The sequence below is a fragment of the Loxodonta africana genome, chromosome 17, assembly GCF_030014295.1.
Source record: "Loxodonta africana isolate mLoxAfr1 chromosome 17, mLoxAfr1.hap2, whole genome shotgun sequence".
Classification (NCBI taxonomy): domain Eukaryota; kingdom Metazoa; phylum Chordata; class Mammalia; order Proboscidea; family Elephantidae; genus Loxodonta; species Loxodonta africana.
The window spans coordinates 50,889,857-50,904,590 of record NC_087358.1 but is presented as its reverse complement, the minus strand read 5'-3'; positions in this window follow the sequence as shown (position 1 = coordinate 50,904,590).

The window sequence follows — 14,734 nt, the reverse complement described above, 5'->3', positions numbered from 1 at the left end:
TCTTAAAAATACTTTTCCACACTATCCGGTTTTTTGCTGTGTATCTGGTGAGCTGGGACAAGCTCCGTGAGATAAAACTCAAAACTGCAGTTGTGGAATGAGTATCACCATAACCCAGGACTCAGGTTGACAAAGTAAGCAACCACCTATGAGCCTTCTGCCATGATTGGTTTCACCTGGCAGCAAAAGGTCATATAAAGGAGAGATTTTTCTGTGGTCGATAACATCTAAACCTCTTATTCAGATATAGCAGGCTTGGAACTCAACAAGAGAGTCTTCCTAGAAAGCAAAGAGAGTTCCAAATTGTTTCAGAGATGTGTTGTTCAACCTAGCTGAAACTCTGTGGGAAATTAGAGAGTGTAGACCTAATGAACAGTGGGGTCCCTGGGTGGTGCCAACGGTTAATGTGTTCGGCTGCTAACAGAAAGGTTGGCGGTTGCAGTTTCATCCAGAGGAAGAGAGGCCTAGCAATCTCCTTCCAAAAAGAATCAGCCATAGAAAATGCTATGGAGCGCAGTTCTGCTCTGACACAAACGGGTCTTTATGAGTTGGAGTCAACTTGATGACAACTGGTTTTAAATGACCAGCTCATGTGAATTCTTTACTATTCTTTGTGTAAGGACTGGACATCTTTAGTGGCTTTGGCCAAGTCATTATATCTATTTTATGTAAAAGTGATAGTAGACACCTACCTACCCTGCCAAATTAGCTATTACTGTTTCCAGTGCTGTGTTCTCCTCTTTGCTGGTGTCCTTAAAGGTACTCCTCTTTCCTCTAGCTCAGCCCCTTTGTCACCAATGATAGAATCTCTACTGATTAAGTCTTCATTCCTACTCTCACTTGCCTGCTTGTCTGTTTTAAAGGGGATTCACTGGAAACAGATTCTGAAACAGAGACCTGCCTGCAGATTTTTGGGGGAGTGCATTAAGGACTAACACTTCTAAGGAAATGAAGGAGGCTGGATTGGTGGAGGAAGAGGCTGAACTGGCATATAGTCACAACAGAGAACTCAGCCGATTCTATGGCTCTGAAGCTAGAATGGCCCTTCAGAGTTGTCTCAAGTTCAGGCAAGGGGCCCGGGGCTTCATGCCTCTGGGACGGGTTATTAGTGAGGGCTGCTCTAGGAAAGGGAATCCTGGTGGCATAGTGGTTAAGTGCTATGGCTGCTAACCAAAGGGTCGGCAGTTCAAATCCACCAGGCTCTCCTTGGAAACTCTGTGGGGCAGTTCTATTCTGTCCTATAGGGTCGCCATGAGTCGGAATGGACTCGACAGCAACTGGTTTGGTTTTGCTCTAGGAAAGGGTTATAACTTTGAGCAAGACAGCTCCGCCAGAGAGAGACAATGCTTGGGGAAGGACTCAGCTGAGAGCCCTCAGCAGTAACATTTCCAGAAGATGCAGAATGGGTGTCTTGATCTGAAGGGGGATTGGGAAGTTGCCCCACAGGATCCAGCACACCCTCTCACCCCAAGAATGTGAGGAGCAGCCGAGGTATGGGGAGAGTCAGGTTTAAGGTAACTAATCCACTTTTCCTCCCTCCTATTTGGATCATGTTATGGATTAAATCGTGTCCCCTAAAATGTGTGTTAGACTCCAAACCTCTAAACCTGTGGAGGTGATCCCGTTTGGAAATAGGGTTTTCTCTGCTACATTAATGAGGCCGTATTAGTGCAGAGTGTGTGCTAAACCTAATCACTTCTGAGTTATAAAAAGAGAAGAACAGACACAGACTGGCACATACCAGAGCCCTGGTGGCACAGTGCTAAAGTGCTTGGCTGCTAACCAATAGGTTAGCAGTTTGAATCCACCAGGTGCTCCTTCAAAATCCCTCATTCTATGAAACCAACATATCCCTGACACCAAAACTAGGCAAAAACACCACAAAAAAAGAAAAGTACAGACCTATACCTCTCATGGACTTAGATGCAGAAATCCTCAACAAAATTATAGCCATTAGAATTCAACAACATATCAAAAAAATAATTCACCATGACCAAGTGAGATTCATACCAGGTATGCAGGGATGGTTCAATATTAGAAAAAACAATTGATGTAATCCTTAGAAACCCTATGGGCAGTTCTACCCTGTCCTATAGGGTTGCTGCAGAAGTGACTCGATGGCTATGGGTTTGGGCACATTCTGGGGAAGACAGATGCCATGTAAGGATCACCAAGAACCAAGGAACAACCAGGGCTACAGAAAAGGAAGAAATCAACAAAGCCTAGACCCTGATTTGGACTTTAGCCTCCAGAACTGTGAGAAAATATACTTCTGGCCTTGAAATCAATTCATTTGTGGTATTTGTGTTAACAGAGACTAGGAAACTAAGACTGGTAAGCAGCCCCCTTTCATCCCTCCTTCCTCCTACATTCTGGTGGTGTGTTGGAGGAATGCCCCCAAAAGAAGCCTCTGCAGAGACTTCCCCCCACTCCGCCATGGTTCCCAGTGCCCCCAGCAGCGTGCCAAACCACAGCTTCTAACTGCAGTTTGGCCTGACTGACTACACTGTGGCCCTACCCACAGTTTGAATTTGGTGCCAGAATCCTGCACGTGTGCGAACCAAGATTTCGGCGCATGCGCAGAACCTGAAGAGCTGTGTCCTCAATTTGTCCTTGGACCTAAACATCACCGACATGATTCAACATCCGGACCTCCAAATGTGGACATGGGAGGGCTAAGGGCGGAGAGTTCCGGGCACCAAACCCAACCCCCAGATGCCATTGGAAATAAAGAGCTCCCCAGCCCCCTCAGACGGCCAGCACATTGCTTTATGGTCGCTAGACCCTGTGTTGCTCCTTGTCTGCACAGACAATAAATTTCCACTTTCTGTTTCCCTTGCAGTTGGTGGTATGGGATCCATCTTATTTCGATCAGCTAACAGGACAGGGCAAGAACCCTCGTTTGGTTACACTTTCTCTTCTCCGAATGTGTCGGACTAAGACAGGCTGCTTAGGCCAAGGGTCTTGTGGCTTTAAGCTTTGCAGAGTTTTCATATGTTTAAATATATTTTATCATATTTCTCAAAAAAGGGAATTTCTAATACTTGTTGCTAATTTTTCTTGCTGGCTTTTAATTGCAAATGTATAGTGTTTCAGCTACATTTGGGTTAGATCAATTTTTGTCCAGCATCCAGGAAGCCTTACAGCCATTGTTTCTAGGGGGAATGTATATTGAGTTCCAAACACTCAAAAAGAGTTTTGGAACAGTGCCCAGCTGGGGGCTGCCACCCACTTAATGGCCAAAATATGCATGTTACCATTGTCACACCCTTCAAATCACACAGGGAAAGCACAAGCCGATAAAAAACTGAAGATGCCTTTCTAAGTGTGCCTTGGTTAAACTGACGTTGTATGGGGCCCAATTATTGTTCTCATTCATTGATGCCCAATAAATAAATCCAGTAGCTCATACTCCAAAATATGGTAGGCTGTTTCAAGAGAGCACACATTTTAATGGAATCACACTTCATTTCTGGAACAAGCACGTCTTGCTCAAGCAGCTCAGCTGTTATTACAAACAGGATCTAGTCACCGCTTCTTCTATCCCTAGCATTATCCCTGTTTTACTGAAAAGGAAGCTGGCATGAGGTGCTTCAGTGACTTTAGCCCCAGACGAGGGATCAGGTCCCCACCAGGCAGCTGGTGGAGGTGCAGCCTTTCACAGCCTCCACACAGATCTGTGCTGGCTCCACGCCCCGATCTGGACTCCTTCCCAGCAGAGAGTCCTGAAATGTCTCTTTCCCTCCCCTTGGCTTCTTTTACCTGCGCAACAGGATTAAAAACAACCTTTCTCAGGAAGATTCTGTCTTCATTCAAACCCAAACCAAGCTTGTTCCTGTCCAGTCGATTGCAACTCATGGCGACCCCAGGTGTTACGGAGTAGAACTGTTCCAATAGGGTTTTCTTGGCTGTAATCTTAGCAGATCACCAATCCTTTATTGCAGTGTGTCTGGGTGGGATCGAACCACCAACCTTTAAGTAGTTGACTGCAAGCCATTTGTGCCACCTGGGAGCTTGTCTTCATTCATTAATCACGAAACAGTACTTACCCTTGAGAGGGACACAGAGCTCAGCACTATTTCTGAGTCGTGACTTATTTTCTTCCACGGAGGGGGCCATAATTTCTGTGGTTCCAATCCTTTCTAACTCTTCTGATGGCAATATGAATAATCACCCCAGCTCTCCCCTGGCAAGCCTGCACCACTGGGTAAAGACCAGCGTAGGAGATGTGCCCAGTGCAATAATGCCAATTAAATAAATGCCGTTCGTTACCTCCCAACAGTCAAGGAGTTTAAAATCCCTCAATTCATCCCACGTGCAGGAGATTATGTGATTTACATGTTAAAGTGCCCCTGTGGTTTGATTTGCATAGCAAAGACTTTGGGGGCACGGAAACAAAGGATCAGCGTACATGACAAGAGTGCGATTAGCATAGAGCATTCGGATTTTCAGACAGCCCAGCCTAGCAAACAATCCGGCACCTTCGCCACACGCATTGAGTTTATAGGATTTGACAATTTCTCATCTACAATAAGGGAAGAGGTTAGGGAGTTGGGGTGTGGAATGAGGCTTACTAGGAAGGCTGTCTTCTTAAGCACAATAATTAGTCTCTTCTTGAAGAGTTCCCCTCCTCCCCACCACCTTTTTCTCTCTCTCTCTTTTTTTTTCTTCTGATAGTCACTCCAAGGCAGAAATATGCTGCTTGATAAAACTGCCAAGAGCCTGGTCACAACCATTCTTCAACAGAGAGAACTCAGTAACTCCACCCGACCAGGCCCACCAACCAGACATGTGTGCGCACACACATACCCCACACACTGTAACCTGCTTACTGAAACCTCCTTGGGGCCTCGTGATCTGGCAACTTCTATCAAAAATGCCCAAAAACTTTGGGCTCGAGCTGCTGGGCTAGCTTCTGGCAAAATGATGAAGCCAGTTACGCTCTTCTGTTTTCGTCCCCTTCCTCTTTTGAACAGCCCCTGTAAGTTTTATAAAAATTGACCTGATTCCACTTGATTAATTTACAATGGGAGATGAACCTAACAGGAGCCACACAGAGGTGGTGATCTTGCAGGTCACGATTCCTGTTATGGTAAGCACACTCAGAGGTACAGATTAGACGTGGGAGGTTGCTCGGTGAGCACAGCATCAGAAGAAACAGTATAGTTGATGCCCTCTGCGGCCTTCCCATCAATGGAGGAGCCAGAATGAGCTGCTCGGCTATGCTCAGTCTCTCCCTAGACTACTCGACCAAATACTTATGATGGATGAGGCTTTATGGTAATAACATTGAATAAAACAAGGTCCCCGCCACAGAAGAGCTCCCAGGATAGTGAGGGAAACGAAATTAAGATGTAGTGCGATTAGTGTGATTAGTGCTGCAATGGAAAGAAGCACGGGGAGCACTGGGAAAATAAGGAAGGAGCGGTTTAGCTACCAACCAGTTGGTAGTGAGGAATGGCACCCCAGGGAAGAAGATGCATAAGACAGGACTGAAAGAATCTGGAGGAAAAAGGCAAAGCTAGATGGGGCTGCATAAACTCTGACCAACTCTTTCGCTTTGGCCATAATGTTTTTCACCTCTTGCAGACCATCATCCCTCTTTCATCCCACCTCCTCCCCACAACACATTAGCTACTTCAGTTATGCTTCACTGAGCAGGTGATGGATTTTTGAGAAACACATTGGTTCTCAAACTCATACTGCTTTCTTCCTGATTATCTGGCCCCCACTGATAAAGCACCAGTTGCCGTCAAGCTGATTCCAACTCATGGCAACCCCGTGTTTGTCAGAGTAGACCTGTGCTCCATACTTATGTTTTCAATGGCTGATTTTTCAGAAGTAGATTGCCAGATTTCTTCTGAGGTGCCTCTGGGTGAACTTGAACCTCCAACCTTTGGGTTAACAGCTGAGCGCTTACACTGTACCATCCAGGGGACTCCAGCCCCCACTTATACCAACCAAACCAAACCAAACCCACTGCCATCAAGTCAATTCTGACTCATTGCAACCCTATAGGACAGAGTAGAACTGCCCCATAGGGTTTCCAAGGAGTGCCTGCTATTCCCTAATTATTCCGATGGCACCTTTTGCTCTCAATCTCCTCTCCCCACTAAATGCACTCCCTGTGACACATACAAACATACTCACACATCCTAAAATACAGTTACTTGTATCCTGTGTCTATGTTCATTCATGTAATACTGATGGAGCAGCACCTTATGAAAGAACACTGGCTGGGAAGTTTGTAGACTTAAGCCTTGACTTTACTGCATTTGTTACCTTGGGCAAGTCACCTAATTCTTTGGCAACCTAGTTTTCTCCCTAAGATGAAAAAGATGAACTAGAAAACCTCTAAGGCCCCTTCTAGCTCTAATATAAGAGAACTTAACAAGACTGTCTAGTGGATGATAATATCAGACTAACTGAACTATAGCAATGTTGGGGCTGAAAACCAAGGTGAGTGCCCCAGAAATTCCACCTGAAGAGTCTTGTCACCTGTCACTTTAAGAGTTTGTCACTTAACAGCCTTTAGCCAGTCTCTAAGTCATCTTTAAAAGAAGAACATCAACAAATGTATCTTAGGGCTGCTGTGAGAGTTAAATATAGTGCTATATGTGAAAAGCACTTTGCAAATTATAACTGCAATACACTGCTGCTAATGTGTTAACTCAGATGAGGCTGAAATTCCAATTTTTTTTTTTCTTTTTTAACAGCAGGCTGCTGTGGCCCATTTCCTTAACCCAGTAGTTTTCAGTTCGGGTGGGGGAGGAGTTGATTTTGCCCCCCTAAGAGAGTCGGAATCGACTCGAGGGCACTGGGTAAGAGACATTTAGGAGCCCCCGAGGGGCACAAATGGTTAAGCTGAAAGCTTGACGGTTTGAATCCACACAGAGGTGCCTCAGAAGACAGGCTTGGTGATCTGTTCCCGAAAGGTGGCAGCCTTGAAAACGGTATGGAGCGGTTCTATTCTGCACACGTGGGGTCGCTAAGAGTTAGAATCAATTTGATGGCAGCTAACAATAGCAAGGGACATTTGGCAATGTCTGGGGATATTTTTGGTTGTCACAACTAGTTGTTATTTTTACATGTTGTCATGCGACCCTACAGGACAGAGTAAAACTGCCCCCATAGGATTTCTAAGGCTGTAATCTTTATGGAAGCAGATTTTACCTTTATCCCACTGAGCAGCTGGTGAGTTCAAACCACTGACCCTTTGGTTAGCAGCTGAGCGCTTAACCACTGTACCACCAGGACTCGCCGCTAGAGGCCAGGGGTGCTACTAAATGTCCTACAAGGCACAAGACAGTCCCTGCAACAAAAAATTATGGCTCTATAACTAAAAACAAAAACTAAACCTGTTGTCATCGACTGGATTCAGACTCATAATGACCCTATACAACAAAATGGAACTGCCCCATAGAGTTTCCAAGGAGCGCCTGGTGGATTCAAATTGCTGAACCTTTGGTTAGCAGCCATAGCTCTTAACCACTAAATCACCAGGGTTACTGTGGCTCTGTAGTAAACCTAATACTCAAGTCATACTAAACAGCAGATGTCTGCTTTCCTGAAAAGAAGACAAGTCCAGTCAGTATGGACTACAAGACTTAGAATCCCATGAATACCTACACACTCATAATTTTAGGGCCCCTGAAGAAGTCTAGCCAGAAACAGTTTCATTCAGAGATTTCATCCCCAAGTTCTTGGCTATGTGGCTTTGGATGGAGGTTGTCCTGTGATTAAGAAGTATAATAAAAGGATTTGCAGCAGGATCAGAGAGTATGCTAATATAATAACTAGAAAACTTATGTTCTCTTTTTTTTATTGGGGAGAGGAAAGCCAAATCTCTGAAACACTTATTGTGTCTAATTAGGTGAAGGGAGCTGGAAAGATAGTAGAGTGCCTGACAACACAATGCATTACTCACATTGTGAGGTCAAACTCACAGATTCTCGTGTATTCCATTCCCACATACACGGTAAGTTTGTAGCTACGGTGATCATTTTCTGTGCAAATTGGCTAATTTAAAGGTCTGCTACGAACACAAAAGTCAGGGCATAAAATATCTGCTATAATTATTTTTCCTTTTATTTACTATTTTTTAAAAATGTTTGAACACTGAGCATTGAACACTTTGAAGAGTAAGTTTTTCTACTGGATATCTGTTGAGCATTTGCTCTGGAAACACTTCTTGCAACAAGACTGAACAGTGACTGTAAGATCGAGTTAGCTCCCATTCATGGTGACCTTACATATAACAGAACAAAAGGTTGCCAGGTCCTGCTCCATCTTCATGATCATTGGAATGTTTGAGTCTATTGTTGCAGTTATTGTGTCAATCCATTTCATTGAGGGTTTCCCTCTTTTTTGTTGGCCCTCTATTTTACAAACTTGAGTAAGACCTTTAGTGGGTTGATGCTTTTAAGATCCAACTGATTTGGTACCTTTGATGGAGAAAAATGAATTCTGAAACCAGTGATTCTTATTTAGCATTTAAACAGCTCTGTTTTGTTCAAAAGAAACAAAAAAAAACTTTAAACACATTTCTATTGATTGTTTCTCACCATAATTGCATGAGGAGAATGTGACAATAAATGTGGAAACAAAATCTTAAGGAAAAAGAAAGCTTTGAAGATAGAATTCAAGCTTACAACTTTTAAGTAATTTAAACTCACACCAACCATTCCATTAGTTTCTTAGGGCTGCCATAACAAAGTACTACATGTTGCATGACTTATCAAACCAAGAAAACCAAACCTGTTGCCGTTGAGTCGAATGCAACTCATAGTGATTGTATAGGACAGAGTAGAACTGCCCCATAGGACTTCCAAGGAGTGACGAGTGGATTTGAACTGCTGATCTTTTGGTTAGCAGCCAAGCTCTTAATTACTGTGCGACCAGGGCTCTGGGTGACTTATAAGAACAGAAACCTATTGTCTCACAGTTGTGGAGGCTGGCAGTCCTAATTCAGGGTATCAAATGAACCATGTCTTACCCCAAGGCTCTAGGGGACGGTCCCTTCTTGTCTTTCCCAACTTCTGGTGGCCCCAGGTATTTCTTGGCTTGCAATTAAAGCATAACTCCTCACATGGCCATCTTCCTCCTGTGTCTCTGTGTCTTTTCTCCTCTTTCATATCACTCAGGTTGGATTAGGACCCACCTTAGTTCAGTATGACCTCATGCTGACAACTTCTTCAAGTTCTTATTTACAAATAATTATGTGTACCAAGGTTAGAAATTCATCATATTTTGGGCATACACAATTCAACCCATTAGGAAAAAAAAATCTGCCATGGAGTTGATTCCGACTCATGGCGACCCCATGTGCATTGGAGTACAACTGTGCTCCGTAGGATTTTCAATGGCTAATTTTTCAGAAAAAGATCACTAGGCCTCTCTTTCGAGGTGCCTCTGGGTGGACTCAAACCTTCAACCTTTTGGTTAATATCTCAGTATATTAATCATTTGCACCACCTAACAACTCCAGTTCAATGCATAACACCCTTATATACTGTTGCCTTAAATCCAATGTTTTCCTATTCCACGTTATGCCAACATATTCTGCTAAAGACCTTTTGAATAACAGTGGCTTGGTAGGAGAGGGCATTGCAATGCTTTACCACTCTGTCTTGACTCGCCATGTTCATACCATATTTCAGGACTTGAACCTAGTGTTCAGACCTCTGAATCCTGACATCTCTGACCAGAGCTGAGAGCTCTTTCCTTTACCTTCTTGAAATGTTAGTGGGGGTACTGACACAGATTCTCTCCACTGAGATAAGAGGCTGGCAGTGAAATAGCATGGTGGAGGTGAAAGCGTTGTAAAACACAGAGTTAAGGCATAATAGTTTTAAAGTGAACAGAGGTCACTGCTCCTGAGAGCTTAGGGATGTGGCTCTGACAACATCTTCAGAAACCCTGGGTTTGTAATGCAGTGGTAATTGTAGTCTCTGTGAGGAAGTAGCTGATTAAGGTATATGTAGATAATATCTGGATTTTTCCTGTGTCTAAGTTGGCGCTTTCGAGAATGGCATGAAGTCTATCAAGGCACTGGGGTATCATTTTTGAAATGAGTACTACAATGAACCTCACAATGGCAGCTCGCAGGATTTACCCCATGTTCAAAAATTGTTGTTATAATTGAAGGATAAAACTTTTTGGTATAATCCTAGGAATAAGTCCTAGAAGAATCCAACTATTTTGGGACTTCTTTTGTCCATGTGCTTCTCCTAGGATATAAGTGAACTCTGAAATTTTCTAATTAACAGTTTATTGTAAGAAATTCTTAAAGGGTATTATTCTTCCTCTATTCCCGAACATGCATGCACACATACACACCTCCTTTGCCAAGTTCACTTTTGAGACTTCCAGTTAAGGACAGTCCAGCTTCAGAAAGGGCTTTCTTAGTTGATACAGTGAGAGGAACACAAAGGGGACAGCCCAAGAGGTGCTGTCTCAGAACTCCTAGATTATTCTTATTTAGGTTGCGTTCTGCAATTACAGACAGGAATGGCTGAAGGCAGAAGGATGGAGGATTTGTTTTCCACAACTTGTATATGTTTAGTTAGGTCCCTGGGTGGCACAAACAATCATTGTGCTCAACCACTAGCCTAACAGTTGGCTATTTGAACCCTCCCAGCGATGCTTCAAAAGAAAGACCTGATGATCTCCTTCTATAAAGATTACAGCCAAGAAAATTCTATGGAGCATTTCTACTCAGTTTTTTTTAACACATAGAGTCACAATGAGTCAAAATTGACTTGACAGTGACAGATCTGATTTTCTCTTGGTGTAATAACCATATAGCCAGAGGACAGGTCCTTGGCAGTGGCTGGGTTAGAAAATCTTAAATAAGTGTCTGAGGAACTTTCCCTGAGGGAGTAGTTGTTGTCCCTGGTAAGGTCGACTAAATTGGGTGGCATTGCTTGTGTGCTTGACACAGAAGAGCCTCAAAGTCTTCTGGGATACGAACCTCCTAGAATTGCAAAGAGCTTTTTTTTTTTAAAGGGAGAAAATTCATCTGAGTGAAAACAACATTTATTCAAAAATATTTCCAGAGGCTAGGCATTGCTTCAGGGAGTAGAGACTGAACACATTTTGTTTCACATAATGAGAAAAATGGGCCAGTCACACTGTTAAAACAGCTGCGACACAGAAAGCTCACCAAGACCTGGGCAAGTACTGATAAGATCCTCAGGCCTAGTTGGTGTTCTGTTTTAGAAAGTGAGGGGTTCTGGGAAAGAAAGAGACATCAAACATTCCTACAGTGCTAGTTTCAGGATGGGAAACACTGCTTCTAAGACCAGACCCTCCCAGGACACATTGCCCCCTTTGCTGAGGTTTTACATTGCAAATAATTACCAATATGCCATTTTTAAAGTGCTTTGAAATACAATTGATCAAGACTAATAAACACGAACCACTTACTTTGGACATGTGATCAGGAAAGACCAAACACTAGAAAAGGACAACATGTTTGATAAAGCAGAGGGTCAGTGAAAACAAAGGAAACCCTCAATGAAATGGATTGACAAAACAGCCACAACAATGAACTCAAACATACCAACAATCATGAAGACAGCGCAGGACCAGGCAATGTTTTTTTCTGTTATACCTATTGTGAACAGAAACTCTAAGTCCACTGAAGTAAAATCAAAGAGATTTATTGAAAACAAAATATTACTGCAATGGGCAGCTGTGAAAATTCAGGCTGAAGCTCACAGATCTCAGTGGGAAAATGCAAGCAACAAGCAGTTATAGTGCTGGAGGGGGAAATAAAAATTACAATATTCTGATTGGCTTACAGTAATTAAGGTCAACAGCAAGATAAAGTATAATTTTTAACATTATTAGTTACATGAATACAGCTGGAATACGTTGATTGGCTAAAAGACATAATTGCAAGACATTGGGTCACAGAGGGGATTTCATGTCAGTTACAAAGCAACTGACATGGCGGATCTTTTCAGGAATGGTTTGTTAACAACTACCTTGCTCAAAGCATTAGATCTCCAAAGGAAACAAAGGGTTTCCATGAAGTATTACTTTTCTCAGAGTATCAGAAAACTGGAGGAGGTTGAGATAAAAAAAGTTTCCATGAGGTATTCACATTCTTTAACCTTACCACAAAGAAACTCATTTCCTTGATAAAAACAAAGAATTTGTTTCTGGGCAAGAATTAGAATCTAGAGGAAAGGTTGCATTGAGTCCTTAGAGTTAGCTCAGTCATTTTTCAAATAAGTCGGATGCCTATTTTTATTTTATATCTCTTGTCATTCCCTCCTTTTGATCAAGAATTCTGAAGAACATACTTTGATCACACTTAAGGGCATACTCTCTTCTGCTTGGGTTTGTTGATTTGCTGCTCCCAGGTGGCTGCTTAACCTTTGTAATTGATGCCTTTCTTTCTCTCTCTTTTTTTTTTCTTTAAAGTGCAAACATTTTTATTAGCACAAACGTCGCTCTCAGAGACAGGGGTCAGCAAAATTTTTTTTTCTGTAAAGAGCCAGAGAGTATTTTAGGCTTTGTGGGCCACATACAGTATCTGATGTATATTTTTTTTTCTTCTTTTTTTCCAACTCTTTAAAAACATCAAAATCATTCTTAGCTCACAGGTAATACAAAAACAGATCACAGGCTTGATTTGAATTGCAGGTTGTATTTTGCCAACTTGTGGTGAGAGAAAATTGGGGAAGAGTTGGAGAAGGCTAGAAGAGCCCTCAGAATGTGAATCAAGCCTAACTGTAAGTGAATGAGAAGGGGAGGGAGGGTTGTATGGAAGCATCCTAGATTTCTATTCAATCTGAGGCATATCCGATAAGGCCATCAGGGAGCCCTTGAGCCAAACTCACATATTAGAAGAGTTCCACGTCTCCCGGGAACAGGGTTGCCTGTGTCCTTGCAATACCCAGTCTTTCACAGGGCATAGCTTGATAGACATAAAGACTCAATGCAAAAATGGTGATGGATTTCAGTGAAGCTCTTAGTCAATTACACTCCCCGTAGTTGGAAGTCTGAGAGATGTGTTCTCCATGCCATAAAACCTGCTTTGTCTCATAGTAATATAGCCACACAAACTTTCCTATGGTTAGTGTTTCTTTTTTAATCCTTTTACTTTCTACTTATCTGTATTCTTACATTTAAAGTTTGCTTCTTGTAAAGGGCATATAGTTGGATCTTGTTGTGTGTGTGTGTGTGTTTAATCCAGTTTAACAATATCTGACTTCCTAATTGAAGTGTTTAGTTCATTTACATTTAATGTAAGTACTAATATAAACAAACAAAAAAAAAATAGTTGGGTTTAAGTCTGCAATTTTGCTTTTTTTATTATTTTGTAAATTTTTTCTTGTCTATTTTTATTTCTTTTTTATTGTGCTTTAGGTGAAAGTTTACAGTTCAATTAATTTCTCATTCAAAAATTTATACACATATTGTTTTGTGACATTGGTTGCAATCCCCACAATGTGACAACACACTCCCCCTTTCCACTTCGGGTTCCTTGTGTCCATTCATCCAGTTTCTTTTCTTTCCTGCCTTCTCATCCTGCTTTTGGACAGAAGCTGCCCATTTGGTCTTGTATATTTGACTGAACTAAGAAGTACATTCCTCACATGTATTATTTTTCATTGTATAGGCCTGTCTAATCTTTGCCTGAAGAGTGGGCTTTAGGAATGGCTACAGTTCTGGGTTAACAGAGTGTCTGGGGGCCGTAGTTTCTGGGATTTCTTCACTTTCTGTCAGACCATTAAGTCTGGTCTTTTATGTGAATTTGAATGCCTTTCTTATTTTTATGTTAAGCCTTTCTTCCACAGTTGGGGACCACCAGTACCTTGGTTGCCAGGCAGCTTTGGATTTCTTCGCCATGCTATTTCTGAGCAGCCATCCTCAGTGATCTTGGTATTCAGAATGAATAGGGTGTGGCCAAATTGGAGGAACAATCTGACTTACTTTCAAATGACTAATTTGTCTTGAGGGTTCTCTAGTTTGGGTTTCTGAATACATTGTTGGCATACATAATTCTCTGAGTGGGAGATGAAGTGGACTTTCTAGTTCCTATAGTAGATGAGAATAATTCCAATAATAAAGATTATTGTTATTAATAAAATTAACCCAGTTTGCAACAGAAATCATAACCAAGAACCAACTGAAATATCAAAAGAGGATGGTAGAGTCAAGGGCCAAGGGGGGCATACAGTGTAACCAAACAGCCTTTTGTTGAATCATCTTAAGGTCTTGCCCTTCTTCTCCTATAGTGTGTATCCAGGAGCAACATGAGGTGTTGGCAATGGCACATATTCTACTCAGCTGTGCTAGTAAGAAATCTAAGGCTATTAGATTACCAAGTACCACTTTAACTAGTGAATTAAGGGATCACTGTTGTGCTACCATTTCATCTGCAACATCATTAGCTATTTGAGCTATGATAGCTGAAAGGTTATGAATAGATAGTTCTAACTATAGTGTGCCAAACCAAGGATGGTAGCTTGTGAAAAGGACCAGCCCTATGCAGGGTAGTCAGCAATAGGATTGCTGGTAAGCATTTGCTGTTGGGCTAGAGAAATCAATTTTAAATCACTGGTCCAATACTGACATTCGTTATAGGTGTAAATATCTAGAGGAACTCCCAAGGTTTTCAATGTATATTGATCCTTCATTCCCTAACCATCCAAACACAGGATAGCCTAGGTATAAGGAAAATCCTTAGGGTAGGCGTTATCTATAGTGCTGTAATTTG